This window comes from Lathamus discolor, chromosome 5 (genome assembly GCF_037157495.1).
Source record: "Lathamus discolor isolate bLatDis1 chromosome 5, bLatDis1.hap1, whole genome shotgun sequence".
Taxonomy (NCBI): Eukaryota; Metazoa; Chordata; class Aves; order Psittaciformes; family Psittacidae; genus Lathamus; species Lathamus discolor.
Window position 1 is genome coordinate 9102607 of NC_088888.1, and position 20561 is coordinate 9123167.

General features: G+C 42.5%; 1 protein-coding gene across 5 annotated transcripts in view; it reads left to right on the plus strand.

Annotated features, from left to right (window-relative positions):
• Positions 1–20561, plus strand: part of FSHR (follicle stimulating hormone receptor) — a 247798-nt gene that overhangs the window by 19714 nt on the left and 207523 nt on the right. For 4 of the 5 annotated variants that reach the window (XM_065679634.1, XM_065679635.1, XM_065679637.1 and 1 more), the window contains 3 exons: positions 322–400; positions 1204–1329; positions 3353–3553. The gene's annotated coding sequence lies outside the window, so the exon portion shown is untranslated. Of the gene's footprint in view, positions 1–321; positions 401–618; positions 666–1203; positions 1330–3352; positions 3554–20561 lie in introns of those variants that run through there. The other variant, XM_065679639.1, reaches the window with a different exon arrangement.

Here is a 20561-nt window from a genome sequence, read left to right on the forward strand (position 1 = left end):
AGCTAATAAGCAGTGAGAGGAGCACCAGAGACCTGCATTCTGGTCCTGGCACTGCCACTGGCTGAGTGACCCCGAACTTGTCCCTTCGTCTCTCTGTGACAGTTTCCCCTCACTCTTATTTTTAATCATTGCAAATCTTGACAGGAAGAATGGCCTCTGGCTGTGTATTGGCATCCTGTGTCTTCCTGTCTTACCTGTGGTCTCCCAGTGCTGCCACAATCTCATAATTTCTCATATTTGTAGTGGTAATACTACTGTTTAATGCAAATCTGTGTCATTATATTACTACTAATAGATCATTCCCACCACTGTTTTTCCAAGTTCCTGAAAATTCTTGTGTGAAGCAGTGAACAGGAGGAGGGAAGTATTGAAAGTACTGTGGATCATCTGGAGATGTGAAGTAAGCAAACATAAATCATGGAACAGTAAAATCTTAATTTTTAATGCCTTTCGTTTTCCTGCTTTTGTGATGGATTTTATTCCTTCCCCTTAAAGTTGTAGTGGAGGTTGGCTGTTACAGTCTCCATTAGGAGAACATACTTTGTTGCTATAGCAATTCTTTCTCACTCTGATATTTTACTGCACTTAGATGCTGCTGGCAAAGAAAAAAAAGGAGGCAAACCCAAGATCCAACAAAAAAGGCATCACTGACCTCCTCACAAATGGTCAGCCTCCCTGATCTCTTATTTCTGACCAACTTTTAACTATATCTCACAGCAATCTATATTCTGGTAAACACTCCGCGTTAGGCACTATCTAGAAAGGTTTATCATTGCTTTTTAAGTGGCATACTGCACACAGCAGGACATGCTGCAGCACAGTGTCTGACATAGGAGATATAGATTACTCTTAAGATAAATTCATCCTTTTTGATCTGAACATTTCACCAGCTCCAATTTGAAGTCTTGATATCACCCTGTCAACCAAAGGGGATGTTTTTAAGCAAGGGAAGAGTTATCAAAGGTTTTCTCAAAGTTCCTTTTAGAATGGTTTCTACAGGGGCAAAGATATATATTTATTGGGGGTGAATGTAGGGCTCATCAAAAGTGCTAGACTAAATTCCCTGTAGACATAAGGCCTCTGTTCAGCATCAGGTACAGAACAGAAGCTTGAAGTTTTTTCTACTCTGTCAAAACCAGCTACCTAAACTTTCAACTAATTAGGCAAGAAAAGGTCATTAATCCTGCCTTCTGCTGTCTGCAGGGAGCTGTGCTCTCCCACCCAGGACACCAATAGCATCCTTCTGGGAGGAACCATTTGTACAGGCCTGTGTAATCCAGCCTGGGAACCAGAGAGAAAGCAGTCTCACGGGAGGGGAGTGGAGAGAAGGTAAGCACAGCATTCTTCTCCTCCCCAGGTCCTGAAGGTAGCATCATTCTCATGGGTAAGGCACTGCCTAGAAATAATTGTGTCCATCATCTTGGGATACACAGCCAGCAACTCCCCTCTGCTGGGGGCAGGGCAGAAAGCAAGGTGAGCAGTGGTGGGAAAGTCCCTTCCCCTGCCCTTAGCTGCGCAGGTGGGCAAAGCAGATGGGATGGGAAGGAGCAGGAGAGCTGACTCCACATGTGGAGCACTGTCCTCAGCTTCCCTGGGTCTTGGAGACTTGCTGCTGCACAAAAGGGTGGTGGTACATGCCTGTTCCTGGGCTGGGCATGCAGCTCTCCTTCTTTCATGGGTCTCTGTGTTACTCGGAGGCTCAAGTGGGGCTGGCTATGGCCTGCTCATTCTCTCCCTCTGCATTGCTGCCGGGAAACGTTTCCATCACCAAGGCCAGGAGAGCAAGTGCAGCTCTCACTGGCGCAGGCACAGCCTCTCTCCTCCTCCTCTGTGCCTGCATAACAGCTCATCAAGGAGACACGAAATGAAAAAAAGAGCTATTTCACAGTCCAGTAACTGTGAGATTTTGTGTAGCCACAGGGTGAGGTGTGAGGGCATGATGGGGGATGGCAGCATGCAAGGTCAGCTGCTGCGAGGACGAAAGACAAGGAAGAAAGCCTGTAGTGGCAGGCATTGCTGCCTACATTGCATGCAGTTTTGTCTTACCAGGGACTGGTGTGTGTCCCTGAGCAGAGTCTGGGTGCAGACCAATGTGTCTGGGGGCAAAAGTAGTGGATGTGCAAGACAGCAGAGGAGAGAGGATTCAGAGGAATTTGGAAGGCTTTGAAACAGGGCCCTTGGTGCTGGCACTGCCACTTCCACTGTGGGCATCATCGTGCTTCTGGAAATTAACTTGGGCCTACTGATTCATTGCATGGAGAGCACCTTGTAAGCATCAAGCAGCAAACCAAACATGGCACACTGGGGTGGATTTGAATCGTGTCTGCCTATGACCAGTTGTCATCAGCCAGGCCCATTAAATCAAAGTGTTCAAATTCTACCTTCTGTTTTCAGACTGAGGTTATAACTGTCATTTCATCAATGCGTGTATATATATAAGAGGAGAATTTATGAATAGAATCATAGGATACTTTAGGTTAGAAGAGACCTTCAAAGCTCATCTAGTCCAATCCCCTGCAGTAAGCAGGAACATCTTCAACTAGATAAGGTTGCCCAGAACCACATCCAGCCTGGCCTTGAATGTCTCCAGGGATGGGGCATCTACTACAATCCTAACTCAGTCTGCTTACTGTTTATAGCACAAATAGGTGTGTGTTGCATTATTGCCACCCCAGACTCCTTATTATTTAGGTGCTTACAATTTTGGCAGATACATGCAGGCTGAAAATTTGCATGCTTGGTCCACGCGCAGAACTTTCAGAGGCTGGAAGTAAAACATATTCAATGATCTTTGAATTGGTTGTGCTTCAGTGACATATTCCCCCCAAAACACAGCATACGGTTGTTCATCATTGTAGTAACATGAAAATCGGTGAGCTGAGTCATTTAAACTGTCTTGTTTTGTAACTCTTACAAAGATTTACAAATGGAACTAAAAATGGTGCAATTTTGAAATAAACTGCTTGTCATGCTAAAACAACACATCTTTTCCCAGATGTTTTTTCCCCCACAGGTCTACAGAAGACTGAGGTGTTTGACTCAATGGCTAAAAATACCTGTGCTTTTGTGAGAGCCTATAAATTGATTTGAAATGGCAAGAATTGTTGCTGTTACCTTGTTAGCAGCCATACAGCTGCTCAGGAGGTTCTTTCCCCAAGAAAACAAGTGTCTTTGGTATTGGGTTCCCTGTTGCAGGATTTTTTTCTTTCCCAGCTGGCTTGTCTTGCATTAGCCATTCACAGGTGCTGGTCATTAAGGCCTTGAAGCAAGGGTTTTTAACTAAGCTGCAGCTGACTTAATCTTTTCCAGCTGGTAAAAGATTTGAACTCCTGTTACATTTTATTATTCATAGGGGTGGATTATGGTCTCCTACCAAACAAGCCCTACTTGAAGCTTGGAATCCAGTTTATGGCTGAAGGGCAGAGCAGGCAAACAGGATCCCGGAGCAGAGGTCTCCAGGACCTCTTCCACCTTCCACTCTGACTGGCTTTCAGAGCCATTTTGGCTGGCATGGCGTGGCACCGCTTGAGTGTTATCCAGTTCTTCATGCAAAGTAAGTAACTATAATTACTCCTGCTTTACAGGGAGGGGTTGCATCTTGCCCAAGATTAAAGGGGAAGAGAAAATGTGAAGGACTAGAACTGAGATTTCAGCCCTTATTTAGGTTACTTGATTTCAGACCATTAGCATCGCTTTCCTTTTACAAAGAATTGCTGTGATTTCTTTCTTTTTTCTTTTTAATTTTATTTTTGGCAGGTAAATGCTACTTAAAATCTGTAGGGGAAGTTACCCCCCCACCACCACTGTTTTAGTGGGAGCCATATTAAATAAAAACACTGTCTACTAGGAAGGACTGTCTAGTATCATCTGCTGTGTAAGGATCATGAGAGTTATGTTTCTTTGAGCAGCTGGGAAGCATAGGCTTAAAATCCAAAGAAGTACTTATAATTTTGTAATTCAGAATGTAGTATCTGTAGTTCCTAGCTGTCTCAGTGACTGTATATGTGACTGCTTGCCAAGTGGCTGCAAAATTTAGTGATGCAAATACCTATATAACTTAGTGAAATAAACATCGTGAGGTTGATCAGAAAAATGTCATTTAGACAAGATTATGTTGCTTTCAGTAAATATACCTAAAATTGAGACCAAGAACATAAGTATTTTGCACAAATGACACTTCAAACAAATGGAATGAGGACAGCCCTTCCACCTGGGTGTCCAGCAACTGCTGAACCCATGCAATGAGACATTTTGGTATGGTGCCTGTTGCAGCTGCACTCCTGCCACCCATCAGGCTGAGTGACTCTACTGTGTCCACAGCTGGGAGTCCTAGCTGCTGTCCCTTGCTTTGCCAAGAGCCTGTAGGCTGACTTTAGACAAGTAGTCATCTCTCTCTCTGTTTTAATTCACCACTTGTAAAGTGAAAAATAATGGTTGCCCACCTCCATGTGTACTAACATCTATGGTGTTTAAGTGTGCTGGTGAGGACCATGTGCATCGATCACCTACAGCTGGTATCGAGTCATCTAACTGGGTTTCTTCACTGCTGCATTCACAGCAGGGAGTCTCTATAAAGTGCACCCTTGTCTCAAGGTCTTTCCACTCAGATTCTGTGTCGAGTGAAAGGATTTGTTGATAGTTGGGATGTTATCCCACAACCATGTCCCCTCGCTTTTGTCACACCAAGAGAAAGCACTACGTTAGGAAAATTTATGCTTCTGTCTGTCATCAGGTGGGGACCAAACGAGGTCCAGTGACCTTTGTATGAAAAATACAACCAAGGCAAACTATGCTATTAGCTGGATAAAAGGGACAAGTGAGTTCAAAGGAGCAATATAACTCGTAACAAGCACTAAGACAAATCTCCTTAATAAATGCCATGCCACAGCTGCAAAACAGCACCAGCAAGTACTCAGATGCCAGTGGGTTTCATGCTAGATAATGTAGAGGTGATAAACCCATCTTATTGCCTAAGTATTTACCAGTGAAGTATTGTTAATATGACAACTAGCACTGAGCTCTGGCTTCTGTAGCGCTAGCAGCTGAGCAGATATATCATTATCTGTGTCTTTTCCTGTGTAATCTTTTTAGTGTGGAATGTCTTTAATTTTAGTTTGCTGGAAGAGCTGTGAAGGGGCAAAGGAGTCAACGGATATAAAATATCCACTGGCTTACAGAACATGCACTTCCATTTATATTTGGTAGTGCAGTGTGAAAAATGGCCTGTTACCAATTGCTTGAAGTAACTTATATGCTGTGGTTTTTTGTGCTCTATTCCAGAAGCAGTCACTGTGTATCTCCAAGCCCTAGCATATCCCTTTGTAAGAAAACCAAGAAGAAATAATAGAAGGTGTTTCTTGTTGTATCATAGAACAGTTGTGTGTAACGGGTACATTGAATGCTTTGAAATAATGTTAATGTATAATGAGGCTATGTTTGCATCTTAGTACAGTCCCATCAGAAAACTTGTGCCTGTTCAAAACAAACAATTTCAGCTGAATAATTAGAAGGTAGCTCCTCAAAACCACATTTGCATTTTTAAGTCTCTTGAAGCAGAGGCAAATGGAAGGTGCAGTTTCAAGGTTTGAAAGGTTATATTAAACTGCATCCACTGCACTCAGATCATTAGGTGTTCAACATCCAGACACATCAACATGCAGAAATGCAGTAAACATCACGCAGTTACACACAGTGATGCAGTTACTTCCGGCTACGAGGAGTTGTATCTATCACATACTGACATTACAAACCATCAGTTCCCATCGGAACAAAAATACCTGGTGCTACAGCAATACAGGGTCCAAATGGATTATGTTTCTCTGTTCCAATGTTTTTCTTGTTTTCTGGGGATTTGGAGGACAGTTTGTCTTGCTTTAATTTTTATAAGAGCTTTGGGGCTTTTGTTTCACTTTGCATAGCGAGGTATAGCAAGAATTCATTAATGATTATATACCCCATGTTCTTAGAGAAAATAGTACAGAAATAAAAATCTATTTCATGAAGGACTCCCTTTCTGCTGCAGCACAAAAGCTTAGGGGACCAGCTCAATCCCTGTTTGTTATCTGGGAGCTGGAAAAACTGATGGCTAGAAATCTGTGATTTGATTTCCTCAGGGCAATAGTTTACTTACCTGCGTAGTCACGACTTTGTATGGCATAACTGTAAGTGTGGAAGGCCTCAAATTTCTCATAATCATCAAATAGAAGAGAGTAAGAGTTGGATTTGATTCAGGGTAGATGAAAGATGCTCCAACTCATCTGACTTTAGAGACACTGATACAGGACTGTAGGACTTTCATATCCCCATCCCCTGCAGTTTATCTGTGACAGATGCTTATCCCCCTCATTTTCTAAAACAAAATGTTCTCCTTCTGTTCAGTCTCCTGGAAAACTCCTTTTCCAGTGATACTCAGGTGCCTAGTCAGGCCCTGGATCTTGGCCTAAAGTATATGTAAAAAGTGGCAGCAAGAGGCTTATTTTTTGCCAGGTAAAATGGGCTCATCTCTTTTCAGCTTTTCATACCACAAGATTGAGACAAACATAAAGTATATTCTGAATTGACTTTCGTATCTGCTGTGATCTTGTCTCCCATAATAAACTTTTGAGAATTCCTTATTCTAAACACGCTCCTTCATTGTACAAATACATCTTCAAATATAGATGATAAAATCCAGAAGCAATACTAGTGTATTGAGATTCCTGAAGGCAAAAATAGGAGGGAGTGAGAGAAGTGAGAAGGAAAATTGAGAGACGTTGGAGTGATGCCTGTGAACATTTTGCTGGTCTGTAGCTGGGCCATGTATTGGAAATTACATGGTTTGAGCAATCAGTATTCTACTTCAGGGGGTGAAATGAAACTTTTGCTCTGAAACTAATGTGTGAAATTGTTTCCTCATGTCAAATCCCACTTAGCATGAAAATTAACAAAAAAAAGTATATAAAAAGTCTGCTTGCAGTGGTTTGCCTGAGGCTCTTTCTGCAATCACCCTTCATTGCTACCACCAGTGGAGAATTACTGTTGTCTCTGCTGGCTCTTTCATTGGAGATTATAGGTATATCTGCAGTAGTTGCCTGTTTTTTCAGGCAGATTATGGCCTTGCACTTGCACACCTCGCCCCTCCCCTGGACAAGGACTTTCCATACCTGTCTGGGGACAGTCTCTCCCACAGAGTGGGCACCAACTAGCTGATCCCAACCAAAGCTGCCAAAGATGGAACCCAGCAATGGGCTGGGTGAAGCCAAGTCTCTGGATGCAGCACTGCTGGTATGTGCCTCTGGCTAGCACAGCAGTGCTCCAGTGTGGGCTTCCATGTCCCAGCGAGTCATTTCAGTACACATCACCCAACACAACAAAAAGGCTGCTCTCAGTTGTGCTGCTGACTGGCTGCATCCATATTGTAGTAGAGGAGGAAGGTGGCTTTCTACTGCCTTTATCTGCCTGAATGCTTTGCTGACTGCAAAACAGATGAACTGCATTTTTATTTGCCAGAGAAGCTAAATTTCCAGAGGAGTTAAATTTTTCTACAGCAGCAATTCAATTTGGCTACCACAGTTTTCAGGCACTGACTTGAGAAATCAAAGGCTTCATTTCAGTGGGCAGTTACTGATCATGGTGGTCATGCTGGAGGTGGTCCAAAAAGCTGAGACAACAGAAATGAAAAGCAGTACTTGAAATCTGGGTCTAATTCATTTTTATGAAAGCAAACCTTATTGTAGAGTTATGGTATGATATACTCTGCATACTCTTAATAATATTTTTGAATGTGGCCTACATTTCCTGTTGCATTTTTGTACCTGGTGCTTCCACTTCTGTGTTAAGAATATATGCCTGAGAAAATGTTCCTTATCTTTGTAATTCGTATAGCAGCATGATACATACAGAGACGGAAACTGGTTTTAAAAAGGCTGCCCTTGCAGTTGGTCATTGCAAAACATATCCTGTCTAAAGTTGCTGTCTCCCATCTTTTGTGTCCCTTGTTTGCAATTCACATGTCATTTGTGTGAAAGCCAGTCTTGCAGTAGAGGACAGTGCTGACACATAGGGCTCCTGTCCTGGTAATCTGTTGTTTTGATTCCCTGCATGATCAATTGGAAACAATATCCAGTATTCCGTGCTGAGATGGGCTTCTGCAGAGCTCACTGCAAACTGCAGGAGCTTGAGGGGAAGCTCACCAGGATGGCTTAGCTACTTGCTGGTATGCAATTTGGGTTTGTTTTTTTTTGGTTTTTTTTTGCTTAAAAGCAAAACAAAAAACACAGGAATCCCAGTGACAACCCTAGATTCAGCAGATTTGCCAGTGTGATGAGCTTAATTAAAAGTAACAGAACATTTTAGTTATGTTGTAGTCTTTCTCTCTAATAGTTGCCCTTGCAACCTGCTTTAAATGAACCCATGTGGTGCATTTTGGAGACCAATTTGTGCTGGCCTGCAAACGGTGGTGCATGTCCATCAAATGTGTGTTTGACCCACCGCTGTGAGCCAGAGGAGAGAGCCTGCTGTTGTTGCCCTTGTACAGGGTAAGCCATTTTTTAGGAGCTAAGTGATGCATCTCTGTAGGGCTCAGCAGAAAACTAGAGGTACTGTTGTACCTGCTGACCTTGGCCAAGTGGTGAAAGGCCTGACACTTCTGCTGTCCAAAACTGTGGCCTCCAGGAAGGAACTCCTTTGGTCTTCAGGGGGTGCAGATTATTTCCCTTGCTGGCAAGTGCTCTGTTTAAGGCTGGCTCTGCAAAAGGGTTTTGTTCACAGATGACAAGGCTCTGGGTTAGTCCTGCTCACAGTAAGGACTTGTCACCATTGCTGGGCTATTTTTGTTTTTAAACATTTATTCTTTTTACTTCCAAATATTATAATATATATATATATATTTGCATCAAAATGCATACCAGTCATGCACTATAACCTTCAACCAACATGCTCAAGTAGATGATCATTCTAATGAGAACACAGCTAACTTAGGTAACTAAATTTTTACAGGCAAAACCAAGTTTTGCTTGTGCATTGAGTATTGTGTTCCCACAGATAGTTCTGTCTCCCTTTCAGGACTTGAAAAAATGGGCCACTAAATCACAGCGGGCTTTAGGGTGGGATGATTTAGTGTGAGGTGTCTCTGCCCATGGCAGGGGGGTTGGAACTAGATGATCTTGAGGTCCTTTCCAGCCCTAACTATTCTATGATTCTATGATTTGGTTTTAGCCTAGCTTGCAGTTGCTAGTTCCAAAGAATGCCATTTCCCCTTCTCCTATCCCTACATGCCCTTGTAAAAGGTACCTCATGGCCTATTATTGGCCATGATAGGGATTTATTTTTCCCACTTCACAAGCAAGCCAATTAATACATGAAGTATTGGCTTCCACCAAGCCAATGCTGCACCTGATATCCAGGGACGCATTCTGGCTTCTTCATCTCATTTTCTTGAGCATCCCAGCAGGCTTTGCTTTCTGTCTTTTTCTTGCCAATATCTTGGCACATGCCTTGTAGTCAGGCTGGCTCTGGTGACTGACAAAGAGTTTCTGATGCTTCTTGACATTAGTTGTCACACTGTGACTGAAGCTGTGCAAAACAGGTCCTGCTACAGTTGTTTGACAGCAACTATAAGTCTTGCTGTCAGTTTGCTGTGTTGTGCGAAGTGTCCTAGTGTAGGCCTTGGCGCTGAGAAGCATCCTCTTGTTAATCCTGTCACCAGGTTTGCAGAACATGTGGGCAGATGCCATTGGTCCTGTTATTCAGCTCCTCTGTGAACTAAGGGGGTTAATCTGAAGTGTCTGAGGGCTGACTACCCCCTGAGTTGAGGAAAAGAGGGATGGGATTTATCTCTGTGTCACTTAATCTTAACATCAAGTTGAGACTTAAAGGTGAAAGGGCTTGGCGGATTATCCTGCTCCTGTATTTTGCTTTCAGTCTAAGTTCTGGGTGTTATCCTGTTGACAAGATAAAAAGCAAATGATCTGAAATGGCTTCTCACAGCTGCCTTTTACCCACCTTCCTCCTGATGCACTGAGAGGTGAGTGGTGCAATCACCAAGGCCTGGAAGTCCTGCCTAGATAAACTGTTCCTGGCAGGGGAGGCTGTAGCTTTTCCACAGGGAGAGGGATATCAAACCAGCCAAGGTTGTATCGAACCTAACGCTATTAAAGAAGGTGTTAATAGAACTGGAGATGCTGGTGATAGCCACCACCTACCTTGATGGCCCTTCCAGGGAAGCGCTTTCAGGATTCTTTGTGGGAAGGTCTGAGGCTGGTCCCCAAGACAAAAAACATCTCTTCTGCTCTTTCCTCTGCGCAAGTACTTTGTGGTGCCTGCTGCCTCTGAGATAGGTGCGAAGTCATGAATAGCTCTCCTATTAACAAGATGCAGAGTACTTCTTTGCTGTCCTGGGACCTGCTATCTGGTAGTTTGCTTAGCAAGACTCCAAGCAAGTTGTGTGTTACTGTAGGAATTACTGTGATTTGTAAGTTCACTTTCAAAGTGTGGTTTCTTTTGTTCTGTTTGGTCCCAAGGTGCTAATATACAGTGAAAAGATTTAATTGTGTGTCTGGAGAGAGACTGTGTACTTGCTCTAACAAGAATGCATGGTTGTAACTTTCTGCTGATCGAGCTTCAAGGAGCTCAGATTTGTGAGATACTGCTGCACTTTCCCAGCATTTCTTCATGCTTTACCTGCCCTGTTACACTTGTTTTGTGTCTGTGGTAGGATATGCTAGAGACCAGAAACTCCGTGTGGAAGGTATGGTCCCTTAAAACACTATCTCCACAGAGCCTCAGCTGTGTAGCCCAAAGCACCAGCTGAAGTACTTATGTTCTTCCATAATGATAAATAAAGAGGCAAAACATGAAGTTTTCTTGGAATGGACTTTTGCATTGTGTTTAAATAACAGGATGTTTGGCAGAGGGAGTTGTAGGCTAGGTGTGCAAAAAGGAGTAGTGTGTGTCACGGCTTTTCTGGGCAGGAAGCAAGGGTCATTCCTTCCTTCCTCCTTAGTCTCTGGGTCTGTGCTCTTGTGTGTTTGCATCTGAGTTAGCAGGTTGTGGGCCTGTCCTGGGAACAGCATCACTGTTCTGTCTTAAGAAGTGATGATGTTTGGAATCTGGGGGGCTTTTCTTCTTTCCTTTGAGTCTGAAGTCCCTTGCTGGCCTGACAGCAGGCCAGCAACCTGCTGCAGTAGCACAGTTGAAGGAATCCTAAAAGCTAGAGGGCAGGGAGAGGGAAAAGAGATGGGATGTCTTAAATTGTCTTTGCTGCTAGGGAAAAGGTAAAGTCGTGCTGCACGGTGAGTAACTTACTAAAGCAGAAGTAATATATTGAGTTGAGACTTTGCAATAGCAGAAGATGGGGGGTTTGGTGCTTGGTGAGGTGGTGGTGGTTTTTTATTTGTCAGAAAGCAGTCCAGATACACACTTTATTACAGCTGCGGTGTAATATATGTCCTACAGTTAAATACCGTGTTGTTTATAGTGTAGAAGGGTTGACTACAATAGCGTCATGGCCTGACATAAACCGGCAGCAGAACTTGGAGTCCTATTGAACACAAAGAGGTTGCATAGTAGGTCACCAGCACTTAATTTTATTCTGCTAACAAGTAAGTCTATTTTCCTAATGAAATGAATGAAGCAAGCTGGTATTACTGAGGCTCTGCATAAGTTAATACTAAGGTGTATACCTTTCTGAATAGGAGTTTCAAGGAAAAGTTAATGTCAGAACCAGCAGGATTCTCTGTAGTAGTAATTTGACGTCCTTTGTTCAAATTAACTCTTAAAGATTCACTAGTTTGCAAATAGAGCTAGCTCTAAGTATGTGCTTTTTGAAAGAAATTATGCTTTCAACCATAATAAATCTTTTTCTGCCCTTCTGTTTTTTGCTTGTTGTTTATTACCAAATAAACATGATGTCTTTAGTAGAGTAGTGAAGCAAAGTGGGACAGTAAATTTGGCCTTAAAATATATTAATAAGATAATTTCCTAGAAAAAGACTATCGTGAGACTTCTTGCTGAAAGACTGAAGGTAAAATAGAGGATGGAATTTAAATCTGATATGGTGGTTTCTCTGAAGTCCTCTAATTTGACTTGGCTATTAAGGCATTTGCCATGTGCATTATTTTGGCTGGCAGGTATCTGGTTTGAACCCTAGTTTTTACCACAGAGTCTTGTAAGTATAGTTTTTCTAGGAAGCCCTCCCACAGTAGACAAAGCTTCTAATGATACAACATTCCTTTCGTTAGTAAAACTTGAAAACGATGTCCTAAAAATAAATGTCACCTGTGAATAATATTTTTTCCTGTTGCTTTTTCATTTTGCATACTTCTGCCTGTCTTTGGATAGAGACCTGAACTCAGAGCTTCAAAGCTCGTGCACGTTTGTGCAGGAAATAGACTATACTTTTTTTCTATTGGATGGGTATCTGTGAAAGAAAAAGCTCTGTGGCAGTGTTTGAGCATTGGGTACTAAACCCCAGCTTTTGCCCTAAGTGTTGGCTTAGAGGTTAGTGAGGAGCTACTGAGGAGTCAGCAAGTGGAGGTGAGTAAAATCTGGAAGCATCTCTGTAGGGTCAAGGGGCTTCACTACAAAATCCCCATCCTGGCCCTGTTTGGTAGAAGCTGCTCCTGCTGCTCTCCCCACGTTAATACTGAAATGTGCCTGCAACAAGGGGATATGTGGAAGAAAAGTCAGGCCCTGGTACCAGAGGTAGTTCCACAGAAGTTATTTGGCCTTGTGCAATCTAGAGAACAGAGACCAGGAGAGAGACTTGGTTTGCTCCCCTTCTAGGGGTCCACTGGCTTTTTATATCCTGAGTTATGGGACCTTGCCATTCAAAACTGAAGATTTCAAATGTGGGTGGAGGCACAGGTGAGGTCCCCTGCTCAGGTTTACTCTATGCTAGTCTTATTTCTCTTTCATCCAACCTGATCCCTGCTAGGTAACCAGGCAGCTACCTGCTGCTGCTTCTAGGCAGCTCATGCTGGGATGATTGTTGGCTTAGTAGGATGCACATTAAGTGGCACTAAAAATAAATAGGTAATTGGTTTTCTGGCTCTTTTTTCTTTTTTTTTTTTTTCCCCCTCATTTTAAATGAAGGAAATTGTTAAGCTCTTAGAATTGTTAAACTAGAAACAAAACCAAGAAGCCCCTAAATTGTAAATGCTTTCTGAAAGCAGTGTTACAGGAGGAGGAGATGCAGTCTTTAGTGGATGCTGCAGTATAGGCATCTCCCAGACGAACCATCCCACTCCTGTGAGGAACTGCACAAAGTGATGCCTCTTCCTGATGCAGAACTTCACTCTAAAAGGTTGCATAAGTGCTTTCAGAAATCACATCTTTCCACTGAGGCTCCCTAAAACCTGGGGTGGGGTTAAGGTAGAATTTGATTGTGAGTGACCCATTTGCAGGAGACAGATGAGACCATCCTGATTCCCTGCCCCAAGTGTTGTAGCTGTGTGGCAGTTGTGCCAGAGTGAATGTTGACAGTCTTTAACATAATTTGTCTGTACTAAAATTAATACTCTGCTTCACATACTACATTTATATCTATCTATTCCCTTTCATGTCAGATGAGTTCTAGTGCATAGGACGCATAACAAGATTGACTGAAAAATCATTTTTAACCCTGTGAGGTCTGCTGCATCTTTTCAGGTAGGGAAGGTTGAAGTTATTTTGATATCAGCCTGTTAGGATGTGCTTTACTTTTTTTGCTTGACTCTATTGCATTGCCTTATTATAAAACTATAGTATGGAAGCTGCAAAAAACTATTGTGAGGTTTATATGCAGTACAGCAATACAAAGCGTGTAATATTGTGAGGACTGTTTAGAGCTTTGCTTAAGAAGAAGCTCTGGAAACAAGCTGAGCTATAATTATAAACCTCATGAGAAAAACTAAAAATATAAAAGCAGTATTTTGAGAGTTAGAACTGTTCTTCTGTTATTAATTAATGGACTTAAACACATGGAATAAATGTTGAATCTGGTTCATACCTTTTGGCAATTATTTGCTGATTGTTATATAGGGAAGCACAAGGAAAGATTTCAAAAGGATACAGGTGGGTGGATCCAGATTAACGTTTTTAAAGCACCAGTACTTAAAGGCACCTGTAGCATGTCTGCAGTGGAGAAGGGGCCTTGGCTTCCACAAGGGACAAGGGTTAACAGGTTGTTTAACATCCCTCTTGTGCACCTGTGCCCATCACCTGGTTATGAGGGAGGATGACCCCTGGGCACTCTGGGTAGCTGCAGTGTCCCTGCTCATTTTAAGCCTTTCCCGAGAGAAAAGGAGGCCTGCAGTCCTGCTGTGGTTATGGTCCAGGAGGAATTCTCATCCATCCTTGGGAGGTAGGAGCTGCTTGAAGTTTCCCTTCTCAGGTGGTGTGAATTACAGTGTGGAAGCTGGCTTTTTAGTGCTCTTTTTCCTGACTGCATAGGGGAGCTGGTGAGATGATTCAGCAATGTCCTAGCTGCTCCTACTAGAGGTAGTTGTCGTCCTCTCTTTTCAGAGGGTGAGACAGATGGGAATCACCTTTAAAAATATTTATTTAAAAATGTATGTATTTGTGTTTTTGTCAGAGATGTTTCTTTAGGTTTGTCCTGTGTAAGTGAAAGAGCAGCAAGAGTGGCGAGAGTCAAGACTGTTTTGTATCTAGTGATCTACCCTTTGAAAGTTCAGACAAGGGCCACATTTGAGACTTTCTGGCTTTAATTTCTCAGGAAAAGTTCTAAACCTAAAGCAAAACCACTTCTCATTTGCCTACTTTTTGTAAGTGCTGAGCGCAGCAGGAGAGGTGCTCAGCTGCTGTAAATAATCTTCGCTCTGATGTCAAAGCATCTACAATAATTGACATCAGCTGAAGACATGTCTGTAGCTAAGTGTAACCCACAGGTATTACAGCATGATTTACAAAGGCTCTTAGCAGCATAAACCCCATATGTTTTATAGCTGCTGAAAAGGAGAAGAAACCATCTGACAACAACCATAGGCATATTTAGTAGCATTTTTATATGGATGAAATTGCCCAGTTAGAGGTTTCAGGAAATACATTTGCTGTGATACACAGCACCACATAGTTCAAGCATGTAGTACACCAAGTGTTCAATTTATCACAATCTATCATGTTAACTTGGCTAATCTGACACTAACTGTTTCCTGCCAGCATGCTCTCTCTGCATTGTCTGTTAATCTCCAGGATGTGGGAGCCTGTGGGAAGGACTTTAAAGAAAAGAAGCTCTGAGTGCTATGGAACTGGCGGTAGGGAGAAGGGAGGAGACCATATCTCAGTTACATGAGTATTTCTTGTTATTCACTTAATTTTTGAAAGCAGCAGTAGTGAAATACTGTTGTTCCCATGGTGTGAGTAAATGACAGCAACTTTCAACTAAGTATGCCTTGAAGGAAGGGTGATTCTCCAATGTCTTGCTGTTGGAAATGCTGGATAATGAGCTGAAACATGAGAGAGAGGCAGCAAAGAACACAGCGGGTGTTTCTTCTGGAGAGGAAGGTCCTGTAACCATCTGAAGACTCCCTATAAACAGCTCCTTGCTGAGCATAGGCAACTGAAGAGATGCTGTTGAGTCTCTTACAGCAGCCAGCAGTAACTTCTGCATTTCCTGGTGTCAGTACTTGAGAGCTGGTATGAAGGCTATGTTACTGTGGAAGCTATTGGGAAGGTAGTAATGATGATAGCCCAAACTGCTAATCCTGCAGTTTGGCTCACAGTGCTGAACTTGGGTACATCATCTGGGTTTCTGCATCATTTTGAGCTGCAATTCCTCCTAGTTTGGGAAGGAGGTAGTGCTAACCTGGCCTGGACCCTGCAGAACAGAGGTAGATGGGAAAGGAGAAAACAAGAAAATAGAGGTGTCATCACAGCTAGTGGTGTTCTTGCAGTCACCAGCCAAGGTACAGATGCTGATCAAGAAGTAGTAAGTCATCTCTTCAGCACAGTGAGGGCTGCATGTCCTGATATCCCCTGAACTGGGAGATGCTTTTGCCGTTAGTAGTCCCTGACCACATATCCTCACAGTGCAGAAGTGAAGGGGAAGCTGTAGTTAGATTTTGCTTTTGTAAGTCTCAATATTTGATGTATCTACATGATCTGAATATCTAAGGACAGAAAGCTAATGTAAGGAGAAGTCTCTAATTAGGCTGATTTAGCTTGGATATTTTCATCATTAAACATTTATGAAGACAGCTGAAGAGCCAAAGGTGATTAATTCGTCTATTATTAGCAAGTTGCTGAATGTTTTCTAATTGATACTATATTGTCTCTTCCTTTAAAAAAACATTACAAGAGTTTATGCAAAATTAGCAGCTGCAGTTATTACCTGTTTAAATGTACCCTGAGAAGACTTTAGTTTTCTTAGGTTCCTGAGTGCAGACTAGTGCCAATTTGCATTTGTAACTTTAAGAAAATTACTGAAGTACTGAACTTGGAGTGTCATACAGCCTCTGATTCCTCCTGGTAAAAAAATGATGCTGCCACCAGACTTGGTGGTGTGGTCTATCCACAACAAAATCCAATCTTTGTGCAGTATGTATGGGTGTCTGTTGGGTGTATTAAAACATAAATGGGTATATAGTGAAAATGAAAACTGCTGACAAAAGCCTGGGGTTGTAGCATCCAGACTTCTGCTTTGAACGGTGTCTTTGAGGCAAAGTTTGTGGTGACTTTTAACCTTCAAGTTAATGTGCACAAAGGTATACCATTAATTGAGATGGGGGGAAAAAATTCCTCTTTTTAATTGTAAAAGAGACAGTATTTCATGCTGGGTGTAGGTTCTGAGCAGAGAAGTGAAAGGAGCTGGGGAAGATCAGTAGCACTGAAGCAACGATACTGGAGGCACGTATCGCTGTAAGAAATTCCTCTCTGCACTGGGTGTATGCAGGCAAGGTGTGTAGTGCCCTGGACTTGTTGCCTGCAGTGATAGAGCAAACAAGATTTTGGTCATAAATAGCAGGTAACTCAGACTTGGTGTTTTCCTATCAGCTTGCTCACAATTTACCTTGTCAAAAGCTGAGGTCCACTGACGCATCCCTGCTTGGGAGTCAGACTGAAAGCCCCAGGGACTGCAGCCTGTGTTCTGGGTGCTTTCTGTTCCTGCTTCTGGCAGTGTCAGCAAGGGAAGCCAAACAAGTACTTTGAGCACAGCAGAATTGTGCCTCGTTTGATGTTAGAGTGACTTGGTTGGGGGTGCTTTTTACAAAGCCTGGAATGAGGGGCGGCATCAGGCAAATAGGAGTGGTGAGGCACTGGAACAGGCTGCCAAAGGAAATCATGGCTGCCCCATCCCTGGCAGTATTCAAGGCCAGGCTGGACAGGGCTTGGAGCAACCTCATCTAATGCAAGGTGTCCCTGTTTGTGGCAGTGGGATGGAGCTAGATGAGCTTTAAGGTCCCTTCCAACCTGAACCTTTCTGTGATGCTATAATTTTTCAGTCTGTGAACTAGTGCTTTTTTCTTACATTGTTGAAATACATTGTTCCCAAATAAGTATCTTCTGGGGTACAGGAGTGCAACTCTTAGTATGTAGACATAGTAGAAAGGTTGCATGACATGGTTAAAACAAAGACAAAACAAAGCCACCGCTTTTTCTTAAACAGTGTCTGTTCTCTACTGCATTTAAAGACAGTTTACATATCATGATAAAAAGAGACTGAATTAAGGTCATAATGATGGAGTCAATTCCTGCACAACCTTTCTTCTGAGACCTCAGCTATCTGTAGGCTGGGGTTGGTGGTGGTGGTGGTTTGTGGTTTTGGGTTTTTTCTCGGTTGTTTTTGTGTTGAGGTTTCAGGGGCTTCTGCAAACACAAACACAATACATCTTGTGGAAACTGTTCAGCTTCCTGTGGTGTTGTTTAGTGTGGAAGATTTACTGCATGAAGCTGTCACATGAGCTACAAAGGTAGAAGGCACCGGTGGCAGCATGCTGTAGATGTCAGCCACCCACTGGATCTGGATTTAAGCATTGATTTACAATTTCTCTGTTGCCAGAAAATGACAGTCCCTGTTGTGAGCTCAGGCTCCTGTTGTACTCCTGAGTTGTAAACTATTCTGCTCTCACCTACCTGCTTATTCTTGTCCTTTCTGTCTGCAGTCAGTGCCTGGTATCAGCTGATGTTTCTGCAGACTCTTAGCTCCTGTTTCTAACTCCTCCCAAATCTTCCGGGGTACCAATATTCAAAATATTCTCCCTGCTCTGAATAATGTCCACCACCACCTCCAACAGTGTTTGCATTATAAATTGTGCTTCTCCCTGCAGTCTTGTTTTGGGGGAGGCCAGGCAAGTGAGCAGCAATGGGCAAGGGAAAGTGGGGTCAATACTGCTGGCAGATACCTCCTTCAACAGGCTTCAAGTTTTCACCCAAAGCTTACCAGTTTCTCAGTGAATGATTTAATTTCATTTTGTTTTTGTTTTTTTTTTTTTTTCTGTGGGTAACACATGCTTTCTGTAAACTCACACTGAGGAATCATTGTGTGATTTCTGCTGGAGTCTTAAAAAATGAAATTTGGAGCAAGCCAGTGTAGCTGACAATAGTCTTTCATACTGCTAGACTGTCTGGCCAGGCCCAGCTTGAATCCTGTGTCCCATCATCTCACTATACACTCAGCTTTCTCTCACCATTGAAATCTCTTCAAATTGGGAAGGGGCATCTAAGTTCCCACTCTAGGTGGGCAGTGTCTAGTTTTGAAGCAAAACAGGTAGGAGGTGCTATACAGTCTGGTAGGATGAAACCAGCTGAGAAAAAAAGTAGATAAAAGGAGCATTAGAAAGTGGGGGAGAAGTGTGAAGGCTTTCTCAAGTGTTAGGAGAAAATTGGAGTGTGTTCTGTATTGTTTAAGATATCATCTGGCAATTGTAGTTTTGGCCTTACAACAGCCCATTAAATGATAATTTAATTTTTTTACATACCACAAAGGTAAAGCTGACATGGAAATCTTGTAAACATCGATTTGGAATAAAGAACTTCTGTTTTAATGCCAAATAAAATCTTGAGCAGATTGAACTTCTTTGCAGAATGTATTTCTCCACAATAATTCCAGTCTGTTAGCAGCAGATTTTGGCAGCTGTTGTCTAATAAGTAAATTTATCTACTGTTGTTCTATTTTGAGGCTTATTAATTTAGAAGCCAATGTGGAGAACGAAGGTGTGGGAGATGCTCCTTTCCTCTAGGGTGCAAATTCACACGGTTAAATTGAAGACAAGGTGTTCATGTGAAATGCCCCTGTTACCCAAGTGCCACTTCTTAGGTTGTTATACAAATACTGCAGTGGCAGAGCAAATGTAAGAAAGGTGATAGAGGGAGACAAGAGAAACAGGAGAAATTATGCCTGTACTCTGGAGAGGCTGCGCCAGGAGAAGCCAAACCAGTTCCTCTGCACTGCTGGGGTGGGGATTGCTGTTCCTGTGAGGACTTTCGGGATTGTGTTAATTTATACTGCAGGTATAGGTGAAATCTAGACTCCACAGAGTTCAGCTGTGAAAATTCTAGCACTAGTGGCACCAAGAAAGAAAGGAAGTCAGTTCTTCCTTGACTTGAATCTCCCAGCTACTGCCAGACAGGGTTTAAAAATAGAAATAAAGGAATTAAAGGTGCGCTTGCAGGGATCAGGGAACTCTGCTTTGCAAAGAGTACCTGGTGGCAGAACAGGAATCAATAGAAAAAAAGAGCTGAGCAGCTTCATTAGCATCTGTGATGGAATAACAGGTCTGAATGTGAGCCCTGAGGACTGAAGATCAGAGTCTTGGGGTTGTCCTGTTGGCCAGACTATGTATTGAAATAAAATAATAGCTCTGACTGCAGATGCTACAAGTTAAGCAACATTTACATGCCAGCAATCTATGTAAAGAGCAATCATTCAATGCAGAAGAGTGAAAAGAAGATTGAATAGCTGGAGATGAAGTATTCAGAGAGCACCAAGGATGCAGAACAGCTGAAGATAATTAAATTACATAGAAATAAATTAGTTGCCATAATGGTCAGATTAGGAAATAGAACACAGAAGTATAATCCTGACAAATATTTGAGGAGAGCAGCAGAACTGGAACTTAACTGAGCTGACAAATGAGAGAAAGATTTATAGCTCTTATCTAAATTTATGAACAGCTATGAGTGTTTAGATTTTGCTGTCACACCTGAAAACAAGCACAAATCCTGCCTGAACCTTGCTAAAATTGTAAATTTAGTTCTCTTCTGTAAAGTTTTGAGCCAATCTTAGTTGATGGCTTTGACCGACATTGTTACACTTGATGGTTTCTGAGTCCACTTTGCACCTGGGATAGTTAGTGTTGTTGATGGAAGAGAGGTAAAACCTTGCTTATCACAACAGCTGTGAACTGGAGTGGTGACACTTGCCGGCTTCAGTAATAACAAGCTTGTACAATGTGTGCCATGGCTGTGACCTAATTTGACTACTTTGTGGTTGAAAACAAACCGTGAACACAGATGAACAGCAGGCAGATTATCTTCAGGATGAATTAGCTGCTGCAATTTCATTTACTCTCAGTCATTTGTCGGTGCCTCCTGGCTGGGGATGTTTATAACGTGTTCAGAGGGAATGGTTGTGTCCACTGAAGGGC